The sequence below is a fragment of the Panthera onca genome, chromosome B2 (assembly GCF_046562875.1).
Source record: "Panthera onca isolate mPanOnc1 chromosome B2, mPanOnc1 haplotype 2, whole genome shotgun sequence".
In the NCBI taxonomy this organism is placed as follows: Eukaryota; Metazoa; Chordata; class Mammalia; order Carnivora; family Felidae; genus Panthera; species Panthera onca.
Window position 1 is genome coordinate 11,217,545 of NC_138343.1, and position 8,797 is coordinate 11,226,341.

Genomic DNA, 8,797 nt, shown 5'->3' on the forward strand with positions numbered 1-8,797 from the left:
GGTTCGGTGGTGATTGTTATTGGCAGTCTGACTGTGAGAAATTTCTCTTCTTAAAATCAAATCCCCCAAATGTGGGAACAAGCTCACATTATTTCAACTGGGGTACTATTTAGAAGTACTTATTTAATAGTTGTTTTTCAAATTCCACTTTGCATTTCATGGAAATTTATAATCATACTTTAGAGCCAGGGATAATTGTGGAGATTATTGTGTCCAGGGAAACCATGCAGATTTCAATTCTTCAGAATCCTCTTGTTTGTGGTGACTACTTGGAGTTCTGCCCTGCTCAACAGGGAAAAGGACTCTGTCCAGTCCCTTTGTATACAGAAGGGAAAAGGCATGTTGTGAGTTGAGTCAGGTCCTGATCTGGTCCAATCTCTTCATTTTACAGGTTAGAAATGGCAGCCATGAGAGATTAAGAGATTTGCCATAAGTCTACACCATGAGTCAGTGGCATAGGTGGGGTTACTAGGAGCATAGTAAATCCAGTAGGAAGCTGTTCTTAAATAAAGTTCTCCCCTTCATCCCCAGCACCCAGTTGTGCTAGAGCTTTGTCCTCAGATACCTCCCCAAACATTTCTTCCACCCCAACTCTACTAATCCTGCCTATTTGTCAAGAGTCCCCTAATTTGTCCCCGTTTCCATGTCAAATCCAGCCTCCTAGCCCTAGAACATTGCCAGAGAAGAATTCTAAAACACAAATATGATGGCTTCACTTGGATGCTTAAACACCTCCATGATCCCAGCACCTAAGGACATTGTACCTTTATGTCTTTGCTCGTTCACTGTAGCTCACTTCTTGTCCAGCAAAGTTCTACTTATTCTGCTGGCCAGTTAAAATGTGACTTCTTCTGGGAAGCTTTCCTGAAGTCTTCCCTGTTCCCAGAACCATCAGTTTGTAAGAGCAGAGACCATGCCATCTTCTTCCAGTCTGTCTTCCATGTTTTCCAATGTTTGGCACAGAGAAGAATCTCCAGTGAATATCAATAACATTTAGTGATGCACTAATTACTCTGAGTCAGCCTGGAGCTACATTCAACTCTGCGGCAGGACACCAGGGTACTACACTGCTGGGTAGATGTTCAAGACGGGCTTTTGCTATTTCCTCTTCTCTTTATTTTATTTTATTTTATTTTATTTTATTTTATTTTATTTTATTTTTTAAGTTTATTTATTTATTTTGAGAGAAAGAACACATGAGCAGGGGAGGGGCAGAAATAGAATCCTAAGCAGGCTCTGCACTGACAGCGCAGAGCCTGATATGTGGCTCGGAGTCACAAACTGTGAGGTCATGACCTGAGCCAAAATCAAGAATTGGACGCTTAACTGACTGAACCACCCAGGTGCCCCACCCCTTCTACTCTTTTATAAAATTATAGCTGAGGGGCGCCTGCGTGGCTCAGTCGGTTGAGTGTCCAACCTCGGCTCAGGTCATAATCTTGCGGTTCTTGAGTTCAAGCCCCGCGTCAGACTCTGTGCTGACGGCTCAGAGCCTGGAGGCTGCTTCAGATTCTGTGTCCCCCTCTCTCTCCGCCCCACCCCTGCTTGTGCTCTCTCTCTTTCAAAAATGAAAACATTAAAAAAATTTTTTTTTAATAAAATTACAGCTGATACATGTCTGGGAATGTTACCTAAGAAAATAACCTGAAATTCAGGAAATAAAACTTGAGGTACACAGTTTTAAAAAATCTAAGCATTATTTATAGCAGTGAAAAGCAAAACCAGAAAATCCAACCAATTAAGGGATGGTGGAGAAATTCACTGTCTATGCTGGAGTACGATACAGCCATTTAAAATCATATTCACAAGAAGTTTTTAATATCATAAGGAAACACTTAAAATGTGATGATAAGGAGAGAAAGCAAAATAAAAAATGTACATGCCATAATATTTCTAGGTGTGCAGGATGGTTTAGTGTTGGTCTGGCTGTGTTTCATGGAGGGAGACACACAAAAAATGTCCATGCTGTTCCGCCATCTTGGATCCTCCTACATGCCATAATATTTCATCCACAGAAAACACACATTGAAGCAATTTTGGGGGAAAGTGTTAGCAGTGATTGCGTTTGAGTGATTGGATTGTGGACAATTGTTTTCTGCTTTTTTTATACTTTCAGTTTTTATGTTAAGATCATGGATTCTTTTACTAGGACTTTACTGAGAGGGAACTTACATACAGTAAAATGTTTAAGTTTTAAGATGAATTTTTCTTTTCTTTTTTTTTAGGATTTTATTTTTAAGTAATCTCTACATCCAATATAGGGCTCAAACTCACAACCCTGAGATCAAGAGTCTTATGCTCTACTAACCAAGCCAGCCAGGTGCCCCCACGATGTATTTTTCAAAAAAATGTATAAATAGTTGTATATCTGTGCTCCTGTGTGAATACCATCAATCAAGATCTAGCATGTTTCCATCACCCCAGAAAGTTCCCTCCTGTCTCCAGTTAACATTCACCTATCTACCTTCTGACTTTTATCACCATAGGTTAGTTCTTGAAAGTCATTCCTTTTGTTGCCTGAATCAGTGGCTTGTAATTTTTCATTGCTGAGTAGTATTCCATTGTATTCTTTATTTTTTTATTAATTTATTTATTTTGAGGGAGAGAAACAGAGCACGAGTGGGAGAGGGGCAGAGAGAAAGGGAGAGAGAAGTCTAACGTGGGGCTTGAACCCACGAACCATGAGATCATGACCTGAGCTGAAATCAAGATTTGGATGCTCAACTGACTGAGTCACTTGGGCACCCCTCCACTGTATTCTTATACCACGATTTGTTTATCCATTTTCCTACCAATGGACATTTTCATTATTTCCAGTTTGGGGCTATCACAAATAAGACTGCTATGAACATTCACATGCAAATCTTTTTACACCCATTTACGGGTATGTATCTAGAAGTGGAATTGCGGAGTTGTAAGGTAGATATGTGTGGAATGTCATTGGAAACTGAGCAACAGCTTTCCGTGGTGGCTGCACCATTTTCTATTCACCCCAGTAACGTATGACCGTACATTCTTGCCATCCATATTATTGTCAGACTTTCTACTTTTATTCATTCGCTCAGGTCTGTCGTGGTATGTCATTGTGGCTTCAGAGTCTTTTGGTTATTTTCTTTTGTGAAGAACCAGTTCAAGTGTACTGCCTATTTTGTAATGGAATTGCCCTTTTATTAATGGCATATAGGAGGTTTAAAAAAATTATTATAATAATATGAAATATTTATATTAATATAAAATATTCTCCTGGGTGGCTCAGTCGGTTGAGCATCTGACTCTTGATTTTGGCTCAGGTGATGGTCTCAAGGTTCATGAGATCGAACCCTACATTGGGCTCTGTACTAACAGTGTGGAGCCTGTTGGGGTTCTCTCCTTCTCCCTCTCTCTCTGCCCCTTCCCTGCTCTCTCTCTCTCTCTCAAAACAAATAAACATTTAAAAAATTACTATATTCTGAATGCAATTCCTCTGTTAGATACATACACTACAGATCTTTTCTCCAGACCTACATCTTTTCCCTTTCTTCATTTCTTCTGATAGAGGTGTTTAACATTGATAAAGTCTAATTATCAGTTTTGTGTTCTCTGCTGTTTGTGCCTTGTCTAAGAAATCTTTTCCCACCCAAAAGTATGAAGACATTTCTTGATGGTTTCTCCTGGAAGCTTTAGAGTTTTAGCTTTCATGTTTAAGTCTATGGTTATTTGTTTACCTTTTTTAACATAAGGGAGAAAAGAACTTAAGCTTTATCAAAGAAGTATAAATGGTGGGCTATTAGTGAGTTTATCTATTATTTACATTGGGGAATGTTGAGATTCTGGCAGTAACACAGTCTGACTCTACCTGAGTGGAAGAAAAAGCACCATGAGTTTATAGAACATTCTCATTCTAACTTTGGCCCCATAAACAAGCTGTACCTGGAGTTTCTTATACTTAAGGTTTGGGAGAAGATTTACGGAATTTTGGGGGGGGGGGATTTGGAATAAATAGAATTTTAAGTAAATGGGCTTGAAATGACTCCCACTCCAAGGCTCAGACCCATCTCATCTCTGGGCTTCTTCTGAAGTCAGTGTAGGTTCTGGGGAAAGCCCAGCTGGGTCCCTGGCATCCTCTGACCTGGACACCTCCAGAGCCGGAGGCACGGAGGAGAGTCAGGGTGGGGTAAGCAAAAGAGAATCATATCATTAGTTATGATGAGCTGGCATGAAATAGATGTGAGTCATGCTCCAATGTGGAAAGATATTGAGAAAGACAACCAGAATTCGGGGCCTCAAATTCCTAAATCCTCTCCGGTTGCTAATAAAACATCTGCCAACCCATGTGAGTTTCCCAAGGGAAGTATAGGCACAGCAGACAAGAGCAGGTGCAGGAGCACTTTATGACTGATGACTCTGGGTCCCAAACCTCACAGACTGGACCTTATATGTTTCGTGATCTTATCTTGCTTCCCTGGTCTGGAACATAAACTTTGAGCACCAGAGTAACTTCTTTGGCCTTCTTCCCTAGGCCGGAAAGACAAATCTCTCGCATATGCACTGCCACTCCCATTCTGTGGCTGTAGTGGATGTCTTGGTATGCCACTGAAATCCCCCCTTTCTGGACCCATGTATGTATCCCCTCAGCTGCCTTGAGTGTTGGCCACTGGTGGCTCATAATTGCATCAAAGGGAGCTGCCTTCCCCAAGGTCACAGGCCTCTGGGGTCAATGTTGTAGAGACTGGGGAAGAGGATTAATGCTAAGGTCTGGCACTTTGTCTTATTTGGGACACCCTGGCTCCAGAGATGGCCCATGAGATTGGCTAAGGCCTTCACTGCAACGGCAATGTCTCATATTGCTTCCCTCTTTTCCTTACAAGTGTGGTTCTTGAGTATACTCCCTAATAAACCCCCTGCAAGCCATTCTCTGAGTCTCAGAGTCTGTTTCTGTGGAATCCAAAACAGTGGCAATATCAGAATACATGACTAATTAATTGTATCACTTGCTTTTTCTTGCTGAGCCTGGGTAAATCTTAAGGTCCTTCTCAAAACAGCCCTCTAAGTATCTGCAAGAAATCAACTGGAATGACGAACAAGCTGAAATCCATTTATCATCCCTGCTTCAAGCCCTCATTTTGTTATCAGTCCCCTAGATCACAGTGTTCTGGTATAAAGAAGAGACAAGAAGGGACATGCCTGAGGGTTGTGCACCAAGGAAAGAAGAGAGCTTCCAGAATCTAAAGCTTTGAGCAAAACCAATCTAAAATGTTTCCCCAGCTCTCCCAGGGGTCCCTTGGGTAGGAGACAGCCCTGGCATGGTCAGCTATGAGGGGAAACCAATCCAAAGGGGTCAGTCCAAGAAGAAGACCACCACTTATTCTCAACAGCTGTACTATCTGATTGTCACACCAAACTTCCACTCCCTCACACCAAAGTCACAAACTATCCTTGGACGTAACCATTCATATAAGGATCCTCCAACTTTCCCTTGAGATCAACGTGGACAGAAAAATCTGGCGATCTGTAGTCTATTCACACTTCCATGAAAAGCTGCCTATCTTTTGGATAAGCCACCAGGCACTAGCTTGCTCATTTCTAAAATGAAGGAAATGTACTCATAAGATTTCTAAGACTCAGGGGCGCTTGGGTGGCTCAGTGGGTTAAGCATCCGACTTCGGCTCAGGTCATGATCTCACAGTGTGTGTGAGCCCCGCATTGGGCTCTCTGCTGTCAGCATGGAGTCTGCTTGGGATTCTCTGTCCCCGACTCTCTCTGCACCTCCCTTGCTCTCTCTCTCTCTCTCTCTCTCTCTCATAAACATTTAAAATAAAGGGCAAATTAAAAAAAATATTTCTAAGACTCACTCTTGCACCAGTATGTGGATTCTGTGCACAGGAATCATTCTGAGTACAGACAACTTTGCTATTGATGGCACTGACATTGTTATAGTATAGCACAGTTGGCCTTGTCTCTGTGACCTAATCAGATGCAGAACAACAACAACAAAAAAACCCCATAACAGAGCAGAAGATGAGAAGGGAAAATGGGATGGGAGATGGTGCCACAATTATGGCCAAGTGACAGATGCAAAGATCGTGGGCAGGATAGGCAAGCTGTCTCATGGTTTTCATGTGCCAAACATTTCTGGCTCTTGGTTAGACAGTAGGAACCTATCTACTCATCTCATGATAGAATTTTGGTCAAATCCTTCAGTATCCCTGAATATTGTTTCTGAATCTATCAGATGGAATGTATTTGTCAGATTTTTTGGTTGTGATGTCAGAAACACAACCGAAAATAACTTACGCAGCCACCCTAGGCTCATGATTTTCTAGTCTAACAACCCCAGAGGGAAACAAGCTTCAGTCTCTGGGAGAGTCTCTGAGTAATGAAGCCAGGATCACCTACCCATCCCTAAGATGATCACTGTGGCTGGTTGGAGTCCATATACCCTGGTAGGGATGGGGGGGACACCCCATTGGCACTGCTGACATCCCCATTGGCACTACATAGAATAGAAGGGTGGTTTTCTTCAAGGAAAGATAATGGTAAATACATGTTTACTGTGTAAGTATAAACTATTTCCTGTATCTCTGAAACCCCACTGTATTAATTGTCTACTTCTAAATAACATATTGTCTACTCCTACTTGTACTTCGACATAACAAATTGTCACAAACTTCATGGGCTAAACAAAGACAAATTTATTACTTCACAATTTCTGTGTGTCTGGGCACAGGCCACGTTCTCTGCCCAGAGTGTCATCAGGCTAAAATCCAGGTGTTATTGGGGACTGTGATATTACCTGAGGCTTAGTGTTCCCTTCTAAACTCACATGAGTTGTTGGCAGAATTCAGTTCCTTGCAGTTGTAGGGTTGAGGTCCCTGCTTTGTTATTGGTCACTGGCTGGGAACCACTCTCAGCACTAGAGTCCCTACAGACCCTAACTGTGTGGACCTTTCCATACGCAGTTCACAACATGCCAGTTTGCTTTTTCTTCCAGACCGACAGGAGTGTCTCTCTGATGATTTACCTTTTGTTACAAGGCTCGCCTGATTAGGTCAGGCACACCCAGGATACTCTCCCTTTTGTTTAACTAAAAGTCAACTAATTAGTAGCCTAATCATGGCAGTGGTATCCCAGCATTTTCACTGACCCCACCCACACTCATGGGAAGGAAATTATACAAAGTGTGTACATAAGAGGGTGGGAATCTTGAGTGTCATCTTAGAATGCTGTTATCTACAACCACTCACTGAAAACTACAAAAAAAAAAAAAAAAAAAGACAAATCTTCAAACAGAAGGGCAATAGAGACAACTGTGGGTGAGTTATTCCAGCAAATGTGCCTGCCTGCAAAGGGTGAGCGTTCAGGTCGCATGCTCTATATAGAGCCCAGAAAATCTCAGGGTTTGGATGTGACATCAGCAAGATGGCCAAATAAAATATTCCTCACTAGTGTTCCTCCCTCAACAACAATAACCTGGCATCCATCCATGGACAAAAGTGCTTTTCTGGGAGCTTTGGGGTCCAGGTGGAAGACTCTGAAACTCCAGTGCAGTCCAAGAGCAGGGACAGCTATTTCAAGAGAGCGGGCTCACAGCAAGTGACTGACTCACCAGCTGCAGTCCTGGCTACAGACCCTGAGGAACCCAGCAACAGCTCCATTTGACTCTGGTTCTGTCAGACAAAGAAGGACAAATATTATATCACCTCGCTTACATATGGAATCTAAAAAAAGCCAAAGTCATAGAAACAGAGTCCAGAACCATAGCTGCCAGGGACTGGGATGTTGGGGTTATGGGAAGATGGTCAAAGGGTACAAAGTTGGGGCGCCTGGGTGGCTCAGTCGGTTAAGCATCCGACTTCGGCTCAGGTCACGAGCTCGCGGTCCGTGAGTTCGAGCCCCGCGTCGGGCTCTGTGCTTACTGCTCAGAACCTGGAGCCTGTTTCCGATTCTGTGTCTCCCTCTCTCTCTGCCCCTCCCCCGTTCATGCTCTGTCTCTCCCTGTCTCAAAAATAAATAAAATGTTAAAAAAAAATTAAAAAAAAAATAAAAGGAGGGACATCACAAATTTAAAAAAAAAAACAAAGGGTACAAAGTTCCAGTTAAAGATAAATTCTGGAGATCTAATACTCAGCATGATGGCTCCAACAGTACTGTGTCAGACACCTGAAAGTTGCTAAAAGAGTGGATTTTAAATGTTCTCATGACACACAAACGGTAATTATGTGAGCTGATGGATACGTTAATGACCTTTACTGGGGTCATCATTCTGCAATATATATGTGTATCAAATCATCACATTGTACACCTTAAACTTGCACAATGTTGTATGTCACTTATATCTCAGTAAACTTGGGGGGAAATTACAAAAGAAAACATCAGGTTTTAGAAGTGCAAGATATTGTAGAAAGCAAGATTGATACATGGGCTAAGAATCTGTGTACTTGTTGAACGTCTATATAAGAAGCAGTGAGGACCCCCCCCCCCCCAACTCGTGGCAGATGGGCAAGTTATACTTTCTCCACTGACCCTAGAAACTTATTCTCTGGACAAATTGAACCAGAATGTCTCTAGACAAGACTATCAGGCACAAGGGAGGGGTCAGAGGAACAGTAAGTGAATATCTTACTGTTGCATAGTGGGGCTCTGTTGTTTCTAGAAAGCTTGCACTCAGGCTCATATTCCTTAGGAAGAAGAGAGGAGGAGGAATCTTCTCTATAAAAAATAGTCCTATGTGTGCCTGACTGGCTCAGTCGGTAGAACATGCAACTGACTATTTACCTTGGCGTTGTGAAGAGAAGAGAAGAGAAGAGAAGAGAAGAGA